General features: G+C 42.2%; 1 protein-coding gene and 1 long non-coding RNA gene across 2 annotated transcripts in view; one reads left to right on the top strand and one right to left on the bottom strand.

Moving 5' to 3' along the window:
• Positions 1 to 27,454, top strand: part of LOC137371001 (NALCN channel auxiliary factor 1) — a 1,064,361-nt gene that overhangs the window by 65,029 nt on the left and 971,878 nt on the right. The gene's annotated exons all lie outside the window — the stretch shown is intronic.
• On the bottom strand, positions 23,324 to 26,500 carry LOC137371000 (uncharacterized). Its single transcript, XR_010975159.1, has 3 exons — positions 26,440 to 26,500; positions 24,790 to 24,936; positions 23,324 to 24,428 (listed from the first exon to the last, which is right to left on the bottom strand). It is a non-coding gene; the product is annotated as an uncharacterized lncRNA (long non-coding RNA).

Below are 27,454 nucleotides of genomic sequence, written 5' to 3'. Positions count from 1 at the left end.
CTACGGGGGCTGACTCCTCATCCTCCTGGCCCCTCAAGGAAAATTATAAAAGCATACACACTTTGGACCAAAACAGAAAATGCTGGAAATACTCAGCATCTGTGGAGAGAAAAACAAGAGTTAACATTTCAGTTTGATGGCCTTTCATCAGAACTGGCAAAGGTTAGAAATGTAATAGGTTTTGACCAAGTGAAAGGGAGGTGGTGTGGGGGTGGGAGGTGGTTAGTGGGAAAAAGAAGAAAAGGGAAGGTCTGTGGTAGGATAGGGGGCTGGTGACATTAAATGACAGGGGTTTCAGGTTTCATGGTACAAAGTCAAGTAAAGAAACAAAAGATGTGTCTGGTTGAAGTGTAAATGGTAGGATAGCAACCATCTGAACACAAAATAACAGGATTAAGAAAGAAACTGGGGGTGGAGTGGGGAATGAAAACAAAAAAAAGTAAGCAAAAAAAAAAAATGGGGCAAGAGGTTATGATCTAAAATTATTGAACTCAATATTGAGACCGGAAAGCTGTAAAATGCCCAGTTGAACGGTGAGGTGCTGTTCCTTGAGCTTGCGTTGAGTTTCATTGGAACGCTGTAGCAGACCAAGGAGAGAAAGGCCAGAGTTGGAGCAAGGTAGAGAATTTAAATGACAAGTAACAGGAAGCTCCGGGTCACGCTTGTGGACTGAATGGAGGTGTTCCACAAAGTGGTCACCCTGTCTGCGTTTATTCTCCCCAGTGTAGAGGAAACCACGTTGTGAGCAGTGAATACAGTATACTAAAGTGAAAGAAATACAAGTAAATCACTGTTTCACTAGGAAGGAATGTTTTTTTTTCCTCCCTTCACTAGCTCAAAATCTGTTAACTTTCTAATCCATTTCAGATGAAAGATCATCAACCTGAAACATGGGATTGCATTTTAAGAGTCCACATCCGAAGCAGGCGGCGGATGTAAAAAAAAAATGCGACCTGCGGCACAGGCACCAAGACATGAAGCCGCCATGATTTCAAACGCGATGGCTCATTTGCATGGCCGTGGCGCGTGCCCCCCTACGATGACGTGGAGGAGGGCGGGCGAGGTGTCGCATGCAACAGCATCCGGCACCAGTGCGCAGGCACCAGCACCATTTTTAAAGGGCCTACAGCCCTCAATGCACATTTAAAATTTAAAGGGCTAGGTAAGTTTAAATTTCCTAAAACTAAATAAAATAAACTTACCTCGCACTCTTCCACCTCCCCCTTCCCCCCCTCCCCCCCCCCCCCACAACCACCAATGGCAAGTCTCAACATTCCTGCCCTTTTCCCTCCCAGGATACAGATATTTAAAACTTGACCTTTATCCCCCCTTCCAAAGTGCGGCACCTTTGCCCTTTACCCCTTCCCATCACCCCACCCCCCCCGACCAGTCCGCAGCATTTTAACCCCACTCCCCCTCTCCCTCACAGAGAAAAAAATCCTCCTCCCCCCTCTCCACAGGTGTCACACAACTTTTCCCCGAACGGGGTTTCAAAGGTACGGCATTGTCAGCAACCCGAGTGAAGATAGGTGTGTGATTAAGGAGGCGACGGGACCCTCATTAAATCGGGTATGTAAATTAGTTTACATATTGAAATGGGGATCCCATCAACAAGCAGCGGAACGGCCACCATGAGGCCTTACAACTGCCACTGAAATCGGTACGGGGCCTGTCGCCATCGGGGTCAGTGGCAGACCTCCGCCGCACCAATCTTCATTGCCCCCTCGTCACCATTCCCAATGGCGGAGAGGCTTTAAAATACAGCCCATGAACTCTGTTTGTCTCTACAGATGCCGTCTGACCTGCTGAGTATTTTCTGCATTTTCTGTTTTTTTTTCAGATTTCCAGCATCCACAGTATTTTGCTCTTTTTTAATATACTCTTTTGATCTCTTCTAACCCTGATCCTCGTCCCTGTTATTTTACCTGATGGGAAAGCCACTGAGGTTTCCCACTCAGACTGTCCGGCTAAAGTGCCAGTCGGGCACTGATGATGTCATCAGGACACAACATGCTTTAAGTAGGTATTCTTGTTACTTTCTAGGTGGAACAGATTAGAAAGAACAGTGGACTGTCAGACGCTCCAGGACAGGCAAGTAACCTGGGCGACATTAATGGCCCAATGAACTGATTCCCCCTGACTGGTTAAAACTGCTCTCAAAGGTTTGCCCAGCCTTAGAATACACTTTAAGCATCTATTATCTCATATGGTTCTTTTTCATTCCCAGAATATGGGTGTTGCTAGCAAGACCAGCACTTAATTCCCATCCTTAGTTGTCCTTGAGAAGATGGTGGTGGGCCTTCTTCTTGAACCACTGCAACCCATCTGGTGAAGGTACCTCTACATTGCTGTTAGGTAGGGAGTTCCATAATTTTGACCCAGTGACGATGAATGAACATTTATGGTCACAAAACCTAAAATGTAAAGGTTTGCAATATTGAAGGCCCAAGGTAGTAGCACTGCCCAAAGGATGAAATATTTTACAACATTATAACCCAGAATCAGTGAGCGTATAGAGATCACTCACTGAAATTTGAAATCAATTAGTAGGCAGTAGAGCAAAACAGTTTATCAGGTGTGAAGATTCTTCAGTCAATAATAATTAGCATTTTAACTCAAGTGTTTAACAAAATATTATCAAGTTTCCAGTTTTGATATAGAGTTCATTTGGTGTCAATCTTCTAAAATTCAGCGACTTTCACAGAAAAAGTACAAATGGAAGAATTCATGAAGAAAATTGGCACTGTGCTCTCACTATTCTTAGTGCTTCTTCCAATTAGTGTTCAACACAGAGGAGCACTGTTTCATCAGCTTAGGGAGGGTGCTAGGTGGTATTCAGCAGTAAGTTTCCTTGCCAAGTGTGACCTGATGCCATGAGATTTCATAGGGTCTGCGGTCAATGTTGTGGACTCCCAGAATCATTCCTCCCCAGCTGTATGCCACCGTGCCGCACCTCTGGTGGTTCTGGCCTACTGGTGGGACAGGACATATCCAGGTATGGTGTTGGAGGATTCTGAGATGTTGGCTGATAGCTATACTCACAGAATCATACCTATGTCAGACTGTTGCCTGACTAGTCTGTGGGACAGCTCTCCCAATTTTGATACAAGTCCCCAGATGTTAGTGAGGTTGACTGGGCAGGTTGTGAATTGTCGTCCCTAGTGCCTCGGTCGATGCCAGGTGATCTGTCAGGCTTTATTCTTATTCAACTTTTCTGTAGCAGTTTGATACAACTGTGTGACTTGCTAGGCCATTTCACAGAGCCCTTATGAGTGAACCACATTGCTTTGGGTCTGGAGTCACATGTAGACCAGACTGGGTATGGACAACAGATTTCCTTCCCTGAAGGACATTGGTAAACCAGATGGCTTTTTAATGAAAATCCATTAGTTTCATGATCATCATTGCTGAGAATAGCTTTTTATTCCAGATTTATTTAATTAATTGAATTTAAATTGCCCCAGCTGCTGTGGTGGGATTTGAACCCATGGCTCCAGAGCAAAAGTTCAGGCCACTGGATTATTAGTCTAGTAGCACTACCACAATGCTACCATTCCCTTGGATTGTTTGACTTTTGAAAAATGCATAGAAAATAGTACAGTAATATTTGTTGCATTTCTTTTAAATTATCTGAAACTTAATGGTGCATCTAAGTACCAAACACTGTTAGTAATCCTATTATAGTAAATTATGTGGATCTTTCAAAACAGGGGCCATCACATGATACAGCTGAGATTTGTCACTTTGTCTTGCAAAATAAAATCAAAACAGCCAAAGGTAGGTATAACAATACAGTTCCATTACTAATCCTGCTACAAAAAACAAAAAGAGTTTATCGCTCTATTTGGATTAGATGTCCCATTTGGTTTTATGGTTAAAAAGAATAATTCCTAGCCTGTTGGAAAATCAATACAGCAATTTTTCAGTATTGAGTTGATGGTAAATAGAGGTGACTAACTGGATGAGGATACGTTCTGAGAAAAATGATAAGGAAGATGTATATTTAGAGCCCACTCTTATCTCTGTAGTCATTATCAGAACCTAAACATCAACTCTCTCAGCCACAGGTGGTCCATGGGTTAGAGACACCAGGTGCAAAACCATCAAAACAGAAGTACATGTAGGAGTAATTGGGCTAGTTTATTTTTCCCCATGGTGAATTTAATAACCTCAAAACTGTGCTTTCACTTGCCAGTGTGACTGAACCCAGAATTAGTGGTGACTAGTGGTGTTCCGCAAGGATCTGTGTATGGACCTCAACTATTCATCATAATTATTAATAACTCAGATGATGGGATAGAATACCCTAAATCCAAACATGCCAATGACACAAAAATAGGCAGTGTAAATGAAAGTGTAACATTACAGAGATACTGATAGATTAAGTGAGTGGGTAATGATGTGGCAAATGAATTTCAACATAGGCAAATGTGAAGTCGTAAAAAGGATAGAACAGGGTACTTTCTAAATGGTGAAAAGCTGGAAACAGTGGAAGTCCAAAGAGATTTGGGGTTCCAAGTACATAGATCATTAAAATGTCATTAACAGGTACAGAAAATAATCAAAAAGGCTAATGAAATGTTCATCTTTATATCTAGAGGACTTGAATACAAAGGGATAGAAGTCAAGCTTCAGCTATACAAAGCCCTGGTTAGACCACACTGGTATTGTATGTAGTTCCGGGCACCACATCTTTGGAAGGATATATTGGCCTTGGAGGGAGTGAAGCATAAAATTACTATAATGATACCTGGACTCGAAGGGTCAAATTACAAGGTGAGATTAAACAAACTAGGGTTATATTCCCTGGAGTTTAGAAGGTTAAGAAGTGATTTTATCAAAATTTTCAAGACATTAAGGGGAATAAATAGGGTAGATAGAGAGAAACTATTTCTGTTGGATGTGGAGTCTAGGACTAGGGGATATTAAGGGATATAGGGCAAAGGTGGTTCTATGGAGTTAGGTCACAGATCAGCGAAGATCTCATTAATAGAACAGGCTTGAGGAGCTAAATGGCCTACTCCTGTTCCTATAACCAGTTCAATTTTCCTCTGTGCCCCCTTTATTAGATATTGATGAAGATATTCAGGCCTTCCTACATGACAACAGTGACTACACTTCAAAAGTATTTAATTGGCTGTAAAGCACCTTGAGACATCTGGTGGTCATGAAAGACTCAATATAAATGCAAGTCTAATATGTAGTCCACCTCTGTGAGGAGGTAGGAAATTCCAGCATTTGTGCAGCAACTGAAAGGACCATGGGAGCCATTTTGTATCTGGAACAATATGGTGCAGCTGATGCTTCTCTAGGGCACCAATCCCACATTTTAAAAACCTCAATTTATTTACTAACGTCTGTAATGCCTGGGTCCCAGAAAAGGAGAGCTATGAAGAGCATGTTCCAGGTCCATAAATGGACTTGGCCCTGGCACAAAATGCCATCTTTCGAAACCCCACATGGGTATTCAACACTGGGTCCAATTTACTGACTTCTGCCCACCAGTAAAGACAACAAGAGGCAGTTAAACCTTATAACAATGAACTGTAATAAACAGGTTTCCTTTTTGCAGGCACCTGGCCCTCAATGTATTCAACCCCATTTGCAACTTACCAGCTATATGCAGCAAGTTCCATAACACCCTTTATATTCACTTCCTACTCCTACAAATGTTCCTTTACTCACAGCTGAACACATAAGGAAGCAATGAAAGACTCTCAGGATTGGCATTTCATTTCCACCACCTGTTCTCAACCTCATTAAGGAATGTTTTCTGAAATGAGGGTTAACTTGCATAAGATGATCTACAGAATACCTTCACTCTCTTGACTTTCTTCTGAAAGGGAAAAGGCTGACAACCAAAGACAAGAAGGTACCATCTCAAAGCCCGAAGACTCCTCCTAAAATCATCAGCCAACCAGCTCAGAATTTGCTGCGGCTAGACAGGAATTAAGAAGCCAGGATAGCAGAGGTTAGGGGATTTATGGTGCTTTGATGCAGCAGGAAGGTTGTTAAATGTATTTTTTTGTTAATTTTTGTTTTCACTGTTGAGATATGCCTAGAATGATTTGAGACAAGGTGGTTCAATGCCTGAATAAAGGAGACTCACAACTGGTAGCTATAGAGGAAAGTTACATGTCAGACAGAGATTGATTTGCATTTGTTGTCAAAGGAGAACTTTGTTGGTAGGATTCATTTGGCATTGTTCTCAGATCCTAGTCAACTGAAAGTCTCCCCTATAGGTTGTGCCTGCAGCTCTTCTGGAGCCAGCACAAGTCAATACTGCTTCATAATGGAGGCCTTCTGAAGCATTGCTGAGAGTTACAGTGAAGTAGCCCCATCGAAGACCTACATGGTGGCAGCGGTACCAGAGACCATCGCATTGCCTGTGAAGCCTAAGAACTCTGCAGTGGTCTGCCTGATCCCCTCCTCCTTCATCATCTTCAAAACAGAAGAATAGCTAGATTTATTGTCCACCCAAAACTACATAATTGGACTAATTTGAGTTCTGCAACTCAAATTTTTAAAGAACTTAAATGTACTGCAAAAAAAAGGAAAGCATTCCAACTATGACAACACTTCAAAAGTACTTCATTGGCTGCAAAGTGGTTTGAAGCATCCTGAGGTCGTGAAAAGCGCAATGTAAATGCAAGTTCTTTCTCTTTATATTTGAAAGAACAAAGAAAATTACAGCACAGGAACAGGCCCTTCGGCCCTCCAAGCCTGCGCCGATCCAGATCCTCTATCTAAACATTTCTATAGAACTGTTTAAAGATTAAGTTTTAAAATGTTTCAGGTTGTTCAACTGACTGCACAGAAACTCTTTAAAGTTCATCTTACATGAGTTGAAGCTCTGCTGAAGTTGGTATAAAGTCAAAACTGAGTGGGACTACTTACTTGATATGACCTCATACTATTTGAAAATGTTTATGGCGAGAAATTTGTCTTGGGTGGTGGTGCAAAACGGATGATATCGGGTTGAGTGCCATTATATGTAATACCTAATATTCAGTTCCTTTGCAGTCAATGGAACTAAATACCGGGCACTGCGTAGAATGGGATGCCAATCTGATAATACCTGTTTTGCACCTATATCCGAGACAAATTTATAGCCCACAGGGTGTGATTTTCATCAAATCCTTTAGGTACTAATGAGATAACAAGGTGGTCACTGCTTTAGCCTGTGTTTAGTGAAATACACAATTTGGTAAAGAAGTTGAAGCCAGCACTAGGAACGGTTGCCCAGAGGCCTGTTAAACAGCTGATTACCACTTAAAATGCCTGTTAATGCTTATTAGAGGGATTACATGGCATTTTGGTGCCTAGCACTTCAACGAACACTCACTCCTAACAGTGAATAGCACTTTGGAAGTAAACATTGTGTTAAAAAGAACAAAAGACTTGCATTTATATAACTCCCCTGCACTTATCTGAAGTAGTGCCATGGAATCTTTTACATTCACCTGGGAGGTCATACAGGGCCTCAGTTTAACATCACATTGGAAAGACAGCATCTCCCACAATACAACACTCAGTAATACACTGGAATGTCAGCCTTAATGTTTGTGTTCAAGCCCTAGTTTGGAACTTGAACCTGCTTTGCTAAATCAGAAGATAGAGTGCTGCCAACTCAGCCACAGTTGATACCTGTCAATTTTAAATGCTACTTAAAGGGATATTAACTACTTAAAGGGATACTCATCATTTTATGATTTTTGGTGATGGAGCTGTGAAGGGAACCTCTCAAATATATTGGGAGATTTTCTGGGACACGTTGCTGAGACTTCACCAAGACTCAAGTGGCATTTATTCTGGAAATTCACTGAGGACTTCAACTAAAGAGAGTAAATGCTGTGCTATTCCACCTTATAGGATCACCAGAACAGAGTGCTTGATCATGCACATCTTGCTCGGGGTCTCTGTTTGTCTGGATAAGGAATGGGAAGAAGACATGAGGCCAGCCACAGCAACACCAGCTGCTGCAGGCAATAGGGACTGGAGGGCAAGGAAGGCGAGGTGGAGTCCTTATCCCATGTGGTTTCAGGACATCCTTCCTCCTCTGGACCTCCTCCATGAGAACCTCCTGTGCCACATCCAAGAACCTGTGTACCCTCTCCTTTGGTCCCTGAGCCAACCTGAAACCTGCCGCTGTCTATCAGCCAGAGCACTTCATACGTTCAGTGGAAGTGGGTGTGAAGAGAGGCGAATTGAACAGACTCAGCAGTTGGCAGGAAAAGAGACAGAAGTGTAAGGATTGTATCTAATAAATGTCTGAGTGCTAAACCTGCAAACTTCCGGTTAGTGCCTGCAGACGCATTCAAATCATGATTATCATCAATTAGCCTCAAAATTACATGCTAGATCTATACTTTCAAATAGACGTGCTTTATTAGCACAACACCGATTTAGCGCCTGCTTTCACATTTTGGTTAGAATAATCTCCTGTATCTGGGACCCTGCACTCTTGAATTATTCCTTCCTTCCTTCCTTTTGGCCTCCTTGTCTCGAGAGACAATGGGTAAGCACCTAGAGGTGGTTTGTGGAGCAGTGCCTGGAGTGGCTATAAAGGCCAATTCTAGAGTGACACAGGCGCTACAGGCAAAGTTGGTTGTCGGGGCTGTTACACAGTTGGCTCTCTCCTTACACTTCTGTCTCTTTTCCTGCCAACTGCTGAGTCTGTTCAATTCGCCTCTCTTCAGCCCTGCCTTTCTAGATGTCCGCCAGCTCTGGCGATCACTGGCAACTCGCTCCCACGACTTGTGGTCAATGTCGCAAGACTTCATGTCGCTTTTGCAAACGTCTTTAAAGTGGAGACATGGACGGCCGGTGGGTCCGATACCAGTGACGAGCTTGCTGTACAATACGTCCTTGGGGATCCTACCATCTTCCATGCGGCTCACATGGCCAAGCCACCTCAAGCGCCGCTGGCTCAGTAGGGCATACAGCTGGGGATGTTGGCTGTCTCAAGGACTTCTGCATTGGAGATATGGTCCTGCCACCTGATGCCAAGGATTCTCTGGAGACAGTGAAGATGGAATGCGTTGAGATATCGCTCTTGGCTGACATACGTTGTCCAGGCCTTGCTGCCATAGAGCAAGGTATTGAGGACACAAGCTTTGAAGCACTCAGACTTCTGTGTTCCGTGACAGTGCGCCATTTTCCCACACCCTCTTGGTCAGTCTGGACATAGCAGCAGACGCCTTTCCCATGCGCTTGCTGATTTCTGCATCGAGAGACAGGTTGCTGGTAATAGTTGAGCCCAGGTAGGTGAACTCTTGAACTACTTCCAGAGCGTGGTCACTGGTATTGATGGATGGAGCATTTCTGACGTCCGGTCCCATGACGTTCATTTTCTTGAACCTGATGGTTAGGCTAAATTTGTTGCAGGCAGCCGCAAGTCTGTCGATGAATCTCTGCAGACACTCTTCAGTGTGGGATGTTAATGCAACATCATCAGCAAAGAGGAGTTCCCTGATGAGGACTTTCCATGCTTTGGTCTTCACTTTAAGATGGACAAGGTTGAACAACGTGCCATCTGATCTTGCGTGGAGGAAAATTTCTTCCTCTGAAGACTTGAATGCATAAGAGAGCAGCAGGGAGAAGAAGATCCCAAACAGTGTGGGTGCGAGACACAGCCCTGTTTCACACCACTCAGGATGGGAAAGGAGTCTGATGATGCACTGTTATGGTGAATTGTGCCTTTCGTATTGTCATGGAATGAGGTGATGATACTTAGTAGCTTTGGTGGACATCCGATCTTTGCTAGTAGTCTGAAGAGACCATGTCTGCTGACGAGGTCAAAGGCTTTGGTGAGATCTATGAAGGCAACGTAGAGGGGCATGCGTTGTTCGCAACATTTCTCCTGTAGCTGGCTAAGGGAGAACAGCATGTCAATAGTGGATCGCTCTGCTCGAAAGCTGCACTGTACCTCAGGGTAGACACGCTCAGCCAGCTTCTGGAGTCTATTTAAAACGACTTGAGTCAAGGCTTTCCCCACTGTGCTGAGCAGGGAGATTCCACGATAGCTGCTGCAGTCACCGTGATCACCCTTGTTCTTATAGAGGGTGATGATATTGGCATATGCATCTTGAATTATGCAATAGAGTTTAATTGACAGAAATGCAAAGGCACTTTGGGGATAAAATCTGTGTAGTGCAATTGGTCTGCTAATAACCCATAATAATCATTATTGACAGATAGATTCCAGGCCATGATTGTTGGTTAATGAAAATTGAACCACAATTACAAACGCTTGTGCCTCTGGAGTAACTACGATCTGTGAATGTAGTGATTTTGCGTTTTTCCAAATAAACCTCGAGTCTCTTTGTATCTTGTGGTGTTCATGTGATGTGCTAAAGAGGTATGTTCTGCGCATTTATTGACTGCACTTACTGTTTTGGAAATATGTTGGATATGAATCAGTGTATGCTGGGTGGCATGAGCTGCTATTCTTAAATTGTCTCCTGGGAAGAATGACTGTAATTTAGAAAGTGAGCAACAGAGTCCCTTGATCAACTGAGTGCAGACAGGAGAGCAAAACTAGAAAGCAGAGAGCCAATAATAGCCAGAGATGGAGAGAACACTTGTCAAAAAGCGCAAGGGGGAAATGGAGGAAGCAGCAGAAAAGGACATTATGAACAGAAAATACATTTGTTTAATCTGAAGTTGAAATGTAATGTTAATTTTATATATGTGATCCAGCAATATATTCCAGTCTTGTAGCATATTTGATTTTGTTATCGTATTGTAGATTAGAAGTTAAACTCAAACAATACATTTTAAAATCTTCTCAATATTCAATCTTATTGTATGTTGGCACTCTGCCAGATCCTGCAAATCCCTATCTTACACCATTGTGGGAGCACCATCAACACAAGGTTTGACAGTTCAAGGAGAGGGTCCCACCATCACCTTTTCAGGGCAACCAGGGATAGACAATAAGTCTAGCCTTACCAGCATTGCCCATGTCCCCTGACCAAATAATAATGAAAAGAATAGTATGATTGTGAACCCAGTCAGCTAAGGGGAATGAGGCCTGGTTAGTACATGGCTGGAGACTGCCTGGCAATACCAGGAGCAGTAGGAAGTACGGCCAACAACAGAAAGCAAATGGGACAGAATGTGTTTTGATTCCCTGGAAAATCAAATCCCATGTTGAAATATGAGAATTCTAATTTAAGTAAATTATAATTGTATGAATTGAAAATAGAATATCTGTAGCAAGCAATATGCCATGGCTTTTCAAATTGTATCTCACAGCTGGAAGGAGAGAGAGTGATTATGTAAGGATAATTGTAACCTAACCCATACAGTTTTGCAAAACAAAATTAGGTGATGTGTAAAGCCAATCTGGTCACATCAGTTTTTCGCTGGGCAGGTTAGATTAAATTAACCCCCAGTTATGTAGCTTCAAGGAAAACTGCTAATTTGGTTGAAATATTTGAGTAAAATCTCTATATGGTAATTCTTGATGTGGAAAGTTAGAGGAGAATAGATGGTTTGATGTTCTGTAACTAAACAGCAGGAGGAACCAGGAGCAGCCTTCTGTTTTCACGTTACAGCGTGCATTCATATACTAATGTCCATTGGGAACGAGTAGAGGAGCCCATGCATGAACTCATATCTATGTCTAATGAACTCTCCATTTACCTAAATGTAAATAGATAATGAGAAAAACTAACCATAGTTAGAGATTGGACAATAAAATGTGTCAGCAATACTCTAATGTGTTCCATTCAAACTAGTTGATTCACAACCTATTAATGGTCAATGAATCATGATCGGAGAATATTTAGTTCTACATTCATTTATTTCCCTTTTAGCTTCACAGAAATATTTTGTTTATGGGACTGAATTTACACATACCATCTACTAACCAAGGGATAGGGCAAGCAGTCTGTACTGAAATGAACATTAATGTCATTTACTAAGTGATCTGTAAGGATAGCACGGTAGTGCAAACATTTGCCCTCTTGATGGTGTTGCACCACATAAACAGGGAAACATGTCCTTGTAATTTCCATGATGGAAATTTTATCCTATATTCAGAATGTGTAGTTATAGTAACAGGGAATTTCAGTGAAATAATCAAAATTATATACAACAATTCAGCAGGAGATTTGAAATAGAAATGCAGCGAAACACAATGTACTGTATGAGTGTTCCTGGTTACCAAATAGCTGTTTACTGCTTCGCTGCTATAACTTGTGTTTAGATCTGAGTGACATTATTAAAGATCTGAAAGGAAGATTAGTCTTTGAGTCATGCAATAGTTTCCTGTTAAAATAATCTGTGAAGTGGCCCAGTCAGGCCATCTGCATGATCTCGGGCAACTGCGAATAATTGTGGTTCCTCAGCAACTATGTAATCTCGCCATCAGTTAAAGGGTTAATTAATTTCATCTGGGTAGTTGCAAATCTGATGAAACAACACAAAATATAAGAACAATATATAGAAGGACAGAAAGGAGTTTCAAATGAGCTTCAATATATTTGGAGCGAGATTGAAATATAATTTTAACCCCTATATTCAACATAGCATTTTGGCTGCAATAAACACTCTTTCTTTTACCCAAGGGCTGAATTTGCTTGTTTAATGGGTTAATACTTTAGGTAAAATGGTGCAAACAGGAATTTGAGGCGATTGTGTTAATCAGTCTGTTAAAATTAGCAAACAGAGGAATTCCACCCACATAGAGTTTGAAGTATTTGCTGATTTGAAGAAACAGTTTTGACATTTCCAAGATCCTGATTTAAGAGCTAGCTGATGCTGATGAATGAAGAAATAAAAGCCCTTGCGAAGGAACCAAATGTAAAATATTCAACAGGTGACTTGTAAAAAGACATTAATTATATTATAGTAGATAACCAGAAAGGAGAAACAGATTGAGGGGCTGTGATGACATTGTGATATTTAGAATCGCAAAATATCTGAGTTATGTTCCTTGCATCAAGAGGAGAGAAACAATGGCTGGATTTTCCTGTTAGGTCGCAGTCCCATTGTTGGCCTCAATTCTGGGTCGAGAAACCCAGCTAGCAGGCTAGGCAAGTGGGAGGCCCAATCAGAGGGCCCACAGTGATTTCCGGTCGGCAGCCTCGCCAGGACAAGTGGGCGCTGCTAAGGCAGGCACGAGACCGCAAGGGTACCTCAAGATGAAACGCTCACTGCAGCATTGTAAAAAATTAAAACTCGCACTGTCAGGCCATCATTGTGGAGGGGGAACCCAAGAGGCCACCACTAGTTCAATTCTGGGTTCTGGCCTCAGCAGGGACATCTCTGCCATTGGTAAGATCCCGGTGGCACCATCATTTTCCCCCAGTTGGCCCATTAATGGGCCTAATTGGCTAACCACCATGTAGCTAGTCTCTGCCACACTGACCTCTCCTCTGGCAAATTGCTCGGAGGCAGAAACGCCTCCGGTCGCTGATGCAGTGTGCTATAATCCGGTTTTGCTCCTGGTCCCGCCTGCTAACCAGCCTTCCCGGGACCGGGAAAATTAAGGCCAATTTATTTAAGTACACACAAAAAACATAAAAGATGAAAGACACGCCTTAGGCAAATGAGTGTCATCCTGACCTCAGGTATAGGAAATTCTGCACTAGGCCAACTTGCTCTTTGGTTTGTAAGGAATACTGTTGTCTTCAAGAGGAGATATTAAGACCATCGCCCAGAAAACTGCCCAACAAGTGCCTTCAGGTTTGACAAAGTACCACATAAAAGTTTGGTTAACAAAATTGAGGCTCATGGAATAGGAGGGTCAGTGTCAGCTTGGATAAAAAATTGGCTTAAGGACAGAAAACAGTGAATCATGGTAAATGGTTGCTTTTCAGTATGGAGGATGTTAGACAGTCATGTTCCTCAAGGTTCAGTGGCCAGCTCACTGTTTTTTCTGATAAAAAAATGTTGGAATACAGAATAAAATTTCAAAATTTGTTGATGATACTAAACTTGAAGGTGTGGCAAACCGTGGGAGTGATACACATCAATTGCAACAGGACATAGCTAAGGTAGCAGAATAGGAAGATGGAATTTAACACGGAGAAGTGTGAGGTGATTCATTTTGGCAGAAGGGATAGCGAGAGGTGGTATAGACTTAATGGTACTGCTCTAAAGAGTGTACAGGAACAGAGGGACCTGGGGGTCCATGCACAAAGATCCTTGAAAGTGGCAGGACATATTGAGAGAGTAGTTAGCAAAGAATCTGGATTCTTGGGCTTCATAAATAGAGTTATTGAGTTGAAAAGCAGGAAGCTTTGCCGAACCCTTATAAAGCTCTTGTTAAACCACAACTGGAGTATTGCATACAGTTCTGGTCAACATACTTTAGGAAGGATGTGAGGGTCCTTGAGAGAGTGCAGAGGAGATTTACCAGAATGGTTCGGGGAATGAGGGATTTTAGCTACAAGGTTAGGTTGGAGAAGATGGGGTTGTTCTCTTTGGAGCAAAGCAGATTGAAGGGAGATTCCACAGAGGTGTACAAGATTATGACAAGTTTAGATAAGGTAAATATAGAAAAGCTGTTCCCTTTAGATGATGGTAAAGGGCTAGAGGATACAGATTTATGGTTTTGGGCAAAAGATGCAGGGGGAATGTGTGGGTGAACGTTTTTACGCAGCAAGTGTTAATAAACTGGAACTTTTTGGCTATGAGGGTGGCAGAAGCGGAGATGATGAATGATTGCAAAAAGAAATTGGATGGGCACTTGAGGGGAAATAAACTTGCAGGGCTACGGTGATAGAGCAGGGGAATGGGACTGGCTGACTTGCTCTACAGAGAGCCGACATGGACGTGATGGGCTAAATGGACTCCTTCAGTGCTGTAATGACTCTGTGGGCCCCTGTGGCCCCTGAGGGAGTGTCAGAGGTGACGGAGCCCATAGAATTGCGACAGGAGCCGGGGGCAGAGGGCCCGTTGCTTTCTTGTCACCAAGTGATTTCGCTGGCAACAGCCTTTCCACTCAAAGGCCTACTAATGGCCACTTAAGGGCCTCTTCTCACTGCCACTGGGATTTAACCAGCAACAGGGGGGTGCCTCCACCAGATGGGGAGGGCACCTTGCAATATGAGGTACCCTCCCTGCAGGCTTGGGGGTGGGGTCCTCCTCTGTGGGAAATCTGTGGCTCACGGAGGACCTCTGCCAGAAAAGCCTCCATGGACCCTGCCCCGGACTTCATGCTCACCCTCACACCCCCACCCCCTCCTCTCGCTGAGTCTTCCAGACTGATCATGGTGACCCTGCCTCACTTACCTGACGTCCGGGGTTCCAGCATTGAGATTGGGTCCAAGGCCTCTGCAGTACCAGCAGTGCTTGGAAGGACAAAAGACCATTCCCTGACACATTCAACCCACAATGGGTGTTGATCACCGGACAGTGAGGGGGTGGGGAAGCACATTCCAGGGCCTGATGTGGTGATGCCATCCCAGGGGATAGGACTGGTTGGACCAGCTGGTCACATGACTAACTGGCTGTCCACGGTTTTTGAAACTAGTCACAAGGAGTTTGAGCAGAAAGACTGTGTGCTCCTGGACTGAGAAGATCTCTGTCCTGTCTGCACCCATCTCTTTCTCACAAGCCTCTGAATCCACTGAAGATACATGAACCCCAAGAGAGAAAGTTCTCCTACAGCAAACAAGGTTTAAGAAGAATACTGGGCCCCGACCAAAAGCAAGAACTACCTACAATCAAGGACTCTACAGTGAGTTCGAAGAACTGGAACAAAAACTCTTCAGATATTGCCTTAAACCTTTTCACTTTATTTTTCTTCTGCTCTTTTCTGTCTCTATTTGCATGTGTGTATCGTGTATGCATGCTAGCGTGGGCGTGTCGTATATCTGTAGGCATCAACCAAATTAGGGTTTAAGTTTAATAAACATCAACTTTTCTTCTTTAAACCTAAGAAAACCTGTTTGTGCTGGTTTCTTTGCCTTATAATTTAAAAGCGTGAACAAGGATTCATCAAGGGGGAACTAAAAACACAGTGTGCTTAAAAATAAAACCTTGTTAGGGTAAGACCAGGTGACGGTTGAGAGGGAACCCTAGACACCTTTCTCACTGGGTTGTAACAGGGGTCATCCAAAACTCTGCTGTCCATATCTTAACCCGCATCAAGTCCTGTTCACCTATCACTCCTTTGCTCGCTGACCTACATTGGCTCTCACTCAAGCAACATCTTGATTTTAAAATCCTCAGCCTTGTTTTCAAATCCCTTCATGTCCTTGCCCATCCCTATCTCTGTAATCTCCTCCAGCCCCACAACCCTCTGAGATATCTGCGCTCATCTAATTCTGGCCTCTTGAGCATACCGGATTTCAGTTGCGCCACCATTGGCGGGCGTGCCTTCAGATGCCTGGGCACTAAGCTCTGGAATTCCTTCCCATATTCCTCTCTGCCTCTCTACTTTGCTTTCTTCCTTTAAGAAACTCCTTGAAACCCACCTCTTTGACTAAGCTTTTGGTCATCTGACCTAATATGTCCTTATGTGGCTTGGTGTCATATTTACTTTTATAATGCTCATGTGAAGCACCTTGGGACATTTTATTATGTTCAAGGCGCTATTTAAAGAAAAGTTCTTTTTGTTGTTATTGCCTGAACAGATAATCTTTTGACTCAAAAAAGAGTGTTGCCTAATTGGATTAGGAAAAATTCTATGAATTCCCTCCAGCTTAAAATTACTCCTGACTGTCTAATCAGTTTACAGATTCTCTCTGTAACATATTCGTGAGTTTGATATGATGCACACTGTTGTACCTAACTTGTATTGATGCTCTGGAACCATCAATAGGAGACATTAGTCAGGGTTTCCATACAAAGGTCAACATCCCTAACAAATGGCATTAATTGGTACAAAACACAATAGACTATAACTTCTCTATTATAATTATATATCAGCTAGATCTGAGTATTTAATAACTTCCTATAATCTTTTTCCCATTAAAAATGGCAGCTAGACAGGTATTAGCAAGAATTTTGGAGGACATGGAGAGGCAATATAGAAAAAAAGGGTACAACTCTAAAGGGGTTACAAGAGGGACCGAGGTGTATATGTGCATAAGTCATTAAAGGTGGCAGGGCAGGTTGAGAGAGCAGTTAATAAAGCATACAGTATCCTGGGGGATTTATTAGAAGAGACATAGAGTACAAGAGCAAGAAGGTTATGTTGAACTTACATAAGACACTAGTTTGGCCTCAGCTGGAGTATTGCATCCAATTCTGGGCATCGCACTTTTAGAAAGATGCAAAACCATAGGAGAGAGTGCAGAAAAGATTCACAAGAATGGCTCCAGGGATGAGAAACTTCAGTTATGAAGATAGATTGGAGAAGGTGGGATTGTTTTCAAGGAGAAACTGTTCCCACTCATGAAAGGATCGAAAATGAGAGTGCACAGATTTAAAGTAATTGGCAAAAATGGCAAAAGCGACATGAGGAAAAACTTTTTCATGCAGCAACTGGTTAAGGTTTGGAATGCACAACCTGTGAGTGTGGTGCAGACAGATTTAATTGAGACATTCAAAAGGAAATTAGACTGTTATCTGAAAAGGAAGAATGTGCAGGGTTATGGGGAGAAGGTGGCGGAAAAGCACAAGGTGAATTGCTCATTGCAAGAGCTAGTGCAGATGTGATGGGCTGAATGGCCTCCTTCTGTGCTATAACAATTCTCTGATTCTGAGATTTGTGATTCTGTGAATTTAAGGTGTGAAGTAAGGTGCAGGGTGGAACAGTGGGTTTGACACTGGTCTTTCACTTCTGGGACTTGGTTTTCACTCCAGCCTGGATTGATGGGATGATGTCCCTGCTGACTGTGCGGAACCCACTTGAACTGATTTGGTTAATTGCAATCCAGATTATATTGGACGTAGGCCCACAGCACCCTGATTTGACACACAGACAGGACAACGCTGGGAATAAATGTGGTAGCAGATTAATTTCCAGTGAAAAGAGCTGACTTTTCTTTTGAAACAATAAAAGTTGAGACATGTGTTAAGCTAATGACTGTTAGCTTAAAATGCAGATAACTTTCTTGCATATATATTGATGCCTTGTCTGCTAAAATGTCGAATAGCACCTGAGCTGAAGAATTATAAAATCCCACAATATCATGTAAACTACTATTATAATTATGATAGAGCTGCTTTCTTGATTTTATAAGTTACTGCTTTCATAAGGTTATACTTTATGCATATTTTAAATATTTATTTGTAACTTTTCTTCAGATATCTATTTCATTGCACACTTAAAGGGATCAATTTCATTTGTCTGTCCCTTGGTCCAGGCTTTGTCAGGAAAAGGGGGCACATAGCCTGCCCGTGGTTTCTGGGGCTTCCCAGGAACTTCACATGTGCTGACACCTGTAGTTGGCCAAGGCTCATTGTTCAATGGAAATAAGACAAGATGAGCATATTCTTTGTTTCCTGAATCATTTTGGAGGAACATTCACTGAGTGAAGATTCAGGTGTATGAGAGAAGAGGAAATATAGCAGCATGGATAGAAAGTTGGTTGGCAGAGAGAAAACAAAACGTTAAGGGAAATTGACAGCAACATTATAGTGTGATTGGACAAGGGAAAATTAGATCACAGTTGGAATACTGCATGAAGTTTTGAATGCCTATTAGAGAAATTATATGATAGCCTTAGAGTGTGTGCAACATAGATTTATTTATTTTTTATTATTTATAGATACAGCACTGAAACAGGCCCTTCAGCCCACCGAGTCTGTGCCGACCAACAACCACCCATTTATACTAACCCTACAGTAATCCCATATTCCCTATCACCTCCCTACACTAGGGGCAATTTACAATGGCCAATTTACCTACCACCTGCAAGTCTTTGGCTGTGGGAGGAAACCGGAGCACCTGGCGAAAACCCACGCAGACACAGGGAGAACTTGCAAACTCCGCACAGGCAGTACCCAGAATCGAACCCGGGTCGCTGGAGCTGTGAGGCTGCGAGGCTGCGGTGCTAACCACTGCGCCACTGCGATTCTATTAGATGATATCAGTGATAGGAAACAATAGTTATGAGAAGTGACTTGAGATACCAGGATTATCCCCACTGGAGCAGAGAAGACTAAGAGAGTATTTAATAAAGATTTATAATTATGAAAGGTTTTCATAGAGTGAATGGGAAGCCTTTCCTATAGTTGGGTTGTCAGAGATGGAGTTACCAATTTAAAATTGCATGAAGAGAATGAAAGATGATAAGAGAAATTTGAGGCAGAGACCATTGCACCTTTTAAGGGAAGAGTAGATAACATTTAAAACAGAGGAAGATGCAGGGCTATGGGGAGAGACTAGGACAGTTAAATTGTTATGGATTGTTCTAAGAGCCCGGTGCCTGTTTAAAGTTCTGGCAATGAAAAGGAGAAGAAGGATAAAAATGTTCACTCATCTCTCTGTCTCCGGAAAGCCAACCATCTGTACTACTACCGTCATACAGTGAAATTGTATCCTCTGAGCCCAGCCATATGTTAGAAACCAATAGCGTGAAGGGACTTACGACGTCTGTTGCAAAGTGTATTGTTTGAAGAAAGGCATGCGCTGGTGCATCCCAATACTATATATTGTGCTCGACTGAATTTTGGGACTGTATAATGTTAAACAAAGTGTTCAATGTGTACTTGGAGAAGATTCCAGAGTACTGAAATGCTGAGCACTTCAAATAAAGCAATTCCACAATATGAATACAGAGCCTGTGGATTATTTATTTCATTATGGTAAAGTTAACAAAGAGAGATTTCTCCAGTTTCAAACAGCTTCACCAAAACCATCACCATCAAATTAAAAAAAGTCAGCCGAGAGATTTTGCTTTAGTCCCTATGGTTTGCGGACACACTTGGAACTATTTTATGTCAGTTGCCTCATCTATGAATGGTATAGAATGCAACAGACTACAGCAAAAACCATACATAACAATCATCTCTGGAATAAACAGATGCTCTTCTAATTAGGCAATCAGGCTGAATTTTATGACCACCCCCACCCCCTCCCCCCCAAACCCGGAGACAGGTTCAGAGGCATGTTAACCTCCATGAAGATTGTTATGGAAGGATAATACTGGAGCTATCTTTACTCATTTTCACATTTATTGTACAGAGTAAAAAGGATTGCAAACATGTAGCTCCTCACTCAAATCCTCCACCAGTCTCAGTAAGTGTCTGCTTATACGTGCTCAAGTAAGACCCCAATTCACATCCTTGACCTGCATGTAGTCAAACAATTGATACACAATTAGCAGATTAATAGATTCCCTTCTTCCTTTTATAATAAAACATGGATTTATATGCTCAAACAACATTTCAAAATAAATTCCATATCATGTACAAATTATTAACATATTCAAAGAACATTTCAAAATAAATCAAAATAAATTCCATATTGGGTACAAAGTAATATATTGTGAGATGCCCCTCCTGTAGCATCCCTAACAATTTCTTTGTGATAGCATTTCTTTTTGTGAAACAATTGAATAGCTGATTTCTTGCATCTACCCATTTAAGTTTGGAGATTTCCTTTCTCTCCAGCATTTGTTTCAATCCAGCAAGGTCAATACATAGTCTTTTCTCACTCATAATTTTGGTTGAGTGTATATTGTGTTATGACCAAGGTAAGAGTAGTGCACTGTCTTTTCTAGTTCCGCTTCTCCACAGGTAACATATATTTAAATAGAGATATTTTGTCGAAGCTTTTTGTTTCCTCGACATTGGTATTCTGATGAATTGTCCTGATGAGTGCAAGATGAAAAGCTTCAACAAACTGTCTCTATTTTCAACAATACTCAAGTTCTGTACTGCAAAATGACTATATATTTAAATGTTTACCTAGTTACCGATACGATCAATTATATACTCTACTCTTTATCGCAGATTAAAATACACCAACCAGGTTTCTTTGGTGAACAACAACGTTATCAGTTTATTATAAAACAAGACTTGTCCAGTAAAGAAACAAAACCATTAACACAGAAATTGAAATATGAAAGTTCACTTTCTAAATCCCAGCCACTGCACCCCCCCCCCCCCACCACCCCGCACACACAAACTCACATACATACTGGTTACACAAAAATAAAGACATTTTCTCTGCAGAACTCTTTTACAAAAAAAGAAGACAAAAAGGGATACTTTGCCCAAATCCTTGCTAATTCTTGAAGAAAAAAACAGATTGTAGGATGTCAGTTGTCCCTTTTGGTCTGGCATCTGGGTATATGGAGATGGGTCACTGGGATCTTTTCAGAAACAGTTCGTTCTGGAGATATCGAGAAATAGACTGGTCGGCCTTTCAGGAGAAATGTGGCATCAGGGGTTTCAGTTATCACACTCTGGATTCGCAGGGTTTTTTCAAAGAGGTATAGAAAGAATAGCTGGATTTCTCTGGGTCTCTTCGAGAGGTGCAGGAAAGATGAGCTAGGAGTTTCTTTACAGCAGGCTACATAACCAACTGCTTTTCAACACTGTGCACAATCCAACTGAACCAAAACAATATCTCAGAAGCAAAATCAATTCCAGACCATCATAAATAATAACATGCCACTTCTCTGGAAACATCTCCTCCAAGTCACCAAGGTTTCTGTTCATTATTTATCTTAAGGCATGTGATATCAAGTAAAGGTTGTTTTCAAACAGAACTGGCTGAATTTTTCCAGTTCACCGCCGATCTGCTGATCTCGGTGGCGAGCTTCAAAAATGGCGTCGTGCACACGTGAGCAGTGCTCCGCAGAGCCGCCACAATATTTGGTGCGGTGGGTCATTTACATGGCCACGGCAGTCGGCCCACCCCTGATGACACAGAGGTGGCGGGTGCCTTGTCCCTGCATATTTTCAAAGGGCTTCAGGCTCTTCCGAATCATTTAAATTTTTAAAGTTATAGACTTTATAGGCTTATTACCAGCCACTTAAGGGCCTCTTCCTCCCAATGCAGGGATTTAACCAGAGGCAGAGGGGGCCTCTGCCGCATGGGGAGGTCGCCCAGTAAAACGAGGCGACCTCCTTGCAGGCTTGGGGGTTCCCTCTTCCCTGGGTAATCTGTAGACCACAGAGGGTCCCCGCCAGGAAAACCTGCACCTTCCTGAACCACCCTCCTGCTGCACTTAAACCTCCACGTCACCGGAGCCTGCTGGTCTGGCCTTGGTGAACCCGTCTCATTTACCTTGGGTCTGGATTCCAGCCCTGAACCTGGGTTCTAGGCCTCTTGCAGTACTGGTAGTGGCTTCTGCTCCTGGAGGCAGTATCCCCATTAATTGGCCTGGCTCCATACAATTGCTCCAGGGTGTGGCGGAGGCGGGGAGGTGGGAGGTGTCCAGCTGGCCGAGGCGGGATTCCCCCTGTCTTTTCGGCCGGGCGCTGGGAGCCCCGTTGTGGGCACAAAATGTCTCCACACAGCTGGTCTCTGAGACAGTTCTTGCTGCAGTGCCACTTCTGAAGTGCTTTTTAATACCATTTGAATATAATATAAATATTCAAATTGGTTATAATTATTTAACTATGATAAAATTGTTGCAGGTCAGAAAGTTATTGATGCGACATTCAGATTAACGGAGAGATTTGGTATCACTTGTTGTACGAAGTAAGGGAAGAATCACAGACAAAAATGAAACATGATTGTCTGGGTTTTTTGGTGCCTTTTTTTTACTTATCTCTAACAGATAAGGGGGGAGGGGTGGGTGAATAACTTTGGGGCTTCTCCTGCTCTGCTGAAATAATATTGCTTACATGTATAAACTGAAGTTACAGTGGCAGTAACAAAAGAAACCAAGAGGAGTTGAGCAGCCAGTTACCCGACTGTTGTATCAAACATATCCCATTGTAATGAGTTGTATTTTGCTGGAGTAGGGCATCTTACGGCATGCGCCATTCTACTTTTTTTGGTATCCTTCAGCTCAAAACATTTTTATACCATAACTTGCTGGAAGTGGGAACTGATAACATGGCATCTGGGACCTTAATGATTGATGAGATCAACAGTGCATCCCCTTAACCAATGAGGTTTAAAGATTGAGAAACAGAGGAAGAACAGAGAAGGAGTGTGAATTAGAGTCAAATCAGGTACAGAAAGAGAAATAAGGAGAGGGAGATAAAGATCAGAATAAAAGACAGAGAAAAAAGGGACAAAAAGGACAAGTAAGAAAAAAATTTAAAAATGATAATATGACATTTGTAAAATCTCCAACAGGAGGAATGAAATTCAACACATCAAATTGTTCCCATTCTGGGCCAGAGTGGTTGACTAGCATTCCATTAACAATTGTCACATTGCTTATGCTTTTAATTGCCAGACTTAACATCCTGTGCCGAGTTTAAGTGACAATTAATGTGAAAATCCAGCAAGTCTTAAAAATAACAGGGAGGCTAAGGATGAGATACTGTGCGAAGTAAACGGTGGAACGGTGTAAACTGACCAACAAATTTTGGAGATTCTCACCTCATGATGTAGCTCTTAATCTTCTGAAATATGTTAACTGATTTCCACATTCATAAAATGGCATGCATCGTTAACATGCCATTATTCTTCCGGCAAGATCTGGCCCAATATATTAGGTGTTGTCAGTTGCAAAGTGGAGAGAGGCATAACTCAAATTGAAACAATACTGTGTGACTATTTCTGTTTTGTGTATGGTTGACAGTTTCCTGCTAATTTTAGTGGCTGAATGTTCAGAATCCACATTGTCCAGGTAATCTCTTTTTTCCTGGATTTAAAACATTCTGTCCTGTTCAAATCAAAGAATCAATTTAAAAATCATAGAGGAGAAACTGGCACGATGTGATCCGGTCCTGCTTTCAAAATCTGGAACGAGATCTTAAGGATGTTTACAATAAATCAAATGGCTTAAACCAATTTTTATTTTGTCAGACCTGTTAAGAAAAGCTTCCATAGATCAGAAGATAAGGATAGATACTCTTAAAGATACAAGGATTAGTTTAAGAGAATGATCCAAGATATGAGAGCTGAAAAAGTCAAAGGGTAAAAAGGTTAGCAAAGATCCAAAAACGTAGCAGTCACATTTACCTTATTTTTATGTGGTCCCTGATTGAAGTGTCAATTTTTCTAGTTCTGACCACTGTGACTGAGAAGAAAGGATGGTGGGGAAAATACAAAGCAAAAATTATTGCTAAGGAGTGACAGGAAAATTACAGAAATAAGGAAAGGGAAAATAGCAACGGGAACAAAAAGGACATAATGTAGGATAGAAAGACTTACATTTATAAGAAAAGACTAATTGCATTGATATAGCACCCTAACACAGCACAGCTAACTCATTTTAGGTGGCGTAATTATTATATAGGTAAACACAGTAGATAGCAGGATGCCGCATGCAGAAATCAGATAAATGACCAATTAATCTGTTTTTTGTCAGGTTGATTGTGAGGGGAATGTTAGCCAGGACAATTCCTTGCATGTCTTCAGATTGCATCATTGGATCCTTATCATTCACCTGAAATGATAGATGAGAAGTCAGTTTAATGTCTTATCTGAAGGTCAGCTCCTGCATCAATGTAATACACTTCTCGGTTCTGTAATCGAGTAACACCTTTATTAGGAGCGCATATCCTGGGATGGACCTTGAACCCATGACCTTCTGACCAAGAATGCTCACAACTGACACATTTGGAAGAATAAGATAAAGAAAAATGATAGTTAAAGAACTGATAAGCAAACACAATAGAGGAAAGAAAAGCAAAACATGAAACAACATAAAGAACCCATTTCTGAAAAATTAAAAACAAAAGCAGGAGAGAAAAGAAAAGAAAACAAAAACAGAGCCAAAAGGAAACTTGGAAAGAAACCAAGCAGACCTGTTAACTTGGTAGTCTATCTGTGAGCACCATTTCATGTTTTCAGCTGTTTATTCTCAGGTACATAATAGGAAGTCCAAGTGGGTTTCATTCAACCTGCAGTAATCTCCATTCTTTTTCAAACCAATTGCTGGCTAGAGGTCTGTGCTGTGGAAAGTATATGATTTGAGGTCAATTTCTTCGAAAAGCACAAAAGCACCAAAAAACTCCATCAGATGTACCTAAAAATTAAAGTACTTCAGTAGTTTTTCAAAATCTATGCAAAAGTTCAACCAAAGCTACCTCCTGACGTGTTTGACTGACATAACCATCAACTCTGCTTGTAGCATGCCTTGTGACCCTGTTTTATTCTTCAAATCTCCTGTGTTTTAAATCAGTCACAAACTTCTATAATCATAATACAGTGAAGTATAAATGACTCCTTTATACTTTTATTTAAAAAAAATATAGGCACCTACTGTGCGAGCTTGAGAACTCGTTTTTATACCCCATCTGATTTTCTTTTCCATTGTCTCTAGTGGAAAAGATAATTGAGCAGAGTGCAAGTGGCTTTATCCCATTTTGCACAAGATGAACATATACCCTCATGGGTTTGGCAGACTGTGGAATAAACATTTTGAATTCTGCCTTGTAATTTCAACTTGCAGCAAGATTTTGCTGGTCTTGGCTGTTGGTTGTATGTTAAATAATCGGCTGCATTTACTGATAATGCAACCACTAGGTAGCAAAGTACTTGCACATGCGCAAATGCAGCCTCATGCACTGAAATGTCACTGTCTGTGGCATTTTTGGCAGCAGGCAGTACTAAAGATGGTACTGCTCAATCTGTCCCAAAAACAAAAGAAACCCAAATGCCCACAGTGGCGGCGATCACCGTCTCCATCCTACCCCCAACAGTACCCTGCTCCCTCCTGCCATCGTGCTTCTCTTCACCGCTGCCTCCCGCACCCGTCTGCTCGCTGCTGGCTCCACACCTCACCACTTCTCCCACCTCGTCACTTGCTCCCCGCTCCCTCCCACTTCTGCTCCCCACTCCATCCCACTCATAGTCTTGCTCCCCTCCCCTGCCTATCTTGTCACTCTCTCTCCCCTGCTTCCCCCATGCGGTTAAGAAAGGCGGTGATCGCGGGAGGGAGTGGGGACCAGAAGCAGGAGGGAGCGGGGACCAGAAGTGGGAGGGAACAGAGAAGCAGAGGCAGAGCAGAGGGGAGGAAGCAGCAAGGCAGGGAGCGAGTGGCCCACAGGTAGGAGGGAGGGTGAAGCGGGGAGCGAGCGGCCAAGGGAGAAGTGTCGAGGCAGGGAGCAAGTGGCTGACAGGTGGGGGGGCGGTGAAGCAGGGAGAGAGCAGCCGAGGGAGGAGAAGTGACGAGGCATGGAGCAAGCGGCAAGCAGACATTGCAGTATGTGATGACATTTTCACGCGCATGCGCGAATTAATCCTGGCAAGCTGGGTGCTGACATAGGTTGTGCATGCGCAGCACCATACTGGCAGCAAAAGTCCGCTCTGCGCATGTGTGAAGCTGGGAGCATGCTGATGACGTCGGTGCTGCTCTGCATTGTCAGCAGTCACCTTGTAAATGATAACAACTGTTTTTAGGCCCTGCTGTACATTTGATACCTATAATAAATAATGAATTTTAAACCTAAAACCTGCAATGCATTGCCTCCAACAGTGAAAGTCACGACAGCCCTCAATTCTCTTCACCCCTTTCCAGACTACAGCATGTGACATCTGTAATATGGGTCAATCTTTAATCCATTCATGAATTAAGCAGGTGACCTTTGAAAAGACCAACCAGTGTATTCTTACAGACAGATGAGAGATGATTGGATGGCTCTCCTTTTTCCACCTCTCGACTGACCGAAAACAATGTTTTCTTTTATGTTTTAACCCCTGAGTGCTTTAATTGTCAAGAACAGACATTAACAGGTTTTCTTGTGAGTTTTGAAAGATAAATGTTTATTATTCGACACCCAAAATATACATAACTGCATCCACTCTCACACTAATACAGATACACACACACTGAAGAAGCGATAGAAATTATTAAGGAACATGCATTTCGGTTTATGAAATTTTTTAAAGTTCTGTATTGCACTTGCTTTTCCCTGGGTGAAGACTTGAAATGGATGATGCAGGCCTGTATTCTTTTTCTGTGTTCACTGAAGAAACTCTTGGGAGATTTAGGAGGACGGATGCACTGTTGCAGATTTCTCTTGTAATATTCCAGGCAAAGTTCCATGGTCAAACCCTGGTATGATTTCTTAGGTGGGGAGTTCAAGACCAACTCCAGTCTCTGCCTACATGTACCTTAAAATCTGGTAGTGTTAGGCAGGGTCCTTTCTCTTCAATAGCATAGCTGTTTTTCTTTCTCTGTCTTTTGTCTGCCCAGATATCACTTTATTAAAATTCCTTATCAGAAACCTTGTTTCTGTCATATGACCAGAGTTTCTCTTCCATTGAATTCATAAATAGTTTCTGATGGTTAGGCCATTGTCAGACAATGGAGTTGGGTATCACTCAATCACATACCACCTTGATAAAGTAGAGCTTTTCACACCCATTCTCTGGAGTTCAAGCTTGAAATCAAAACGTCTTCCACAATATTGTTAACCCAATTGGTTGGACAGATGCAGCCATTACCATAGAAAGAGCCATTTGCAT

This window comes from Heterodontus francisci, chromosome 6 (genome assembly GCF_036365525.1).
Source record: "Heterodontus francisci isolate sHetFra1 chromosome 6, sHetFra1.hap1, whole genome shotgun sequence".
Lineage (NCBI taxonomy): Eukaryota > Metazoa > Chordata > Chondrichthyes > Heterodontiformes > Heterodontidae > Heterodontus > Heterodontus francisci.
Note: the sequence above shows the minus strand (reverse complement) of the source record. Positions and strands in the feature narration are given on the sequence as shown.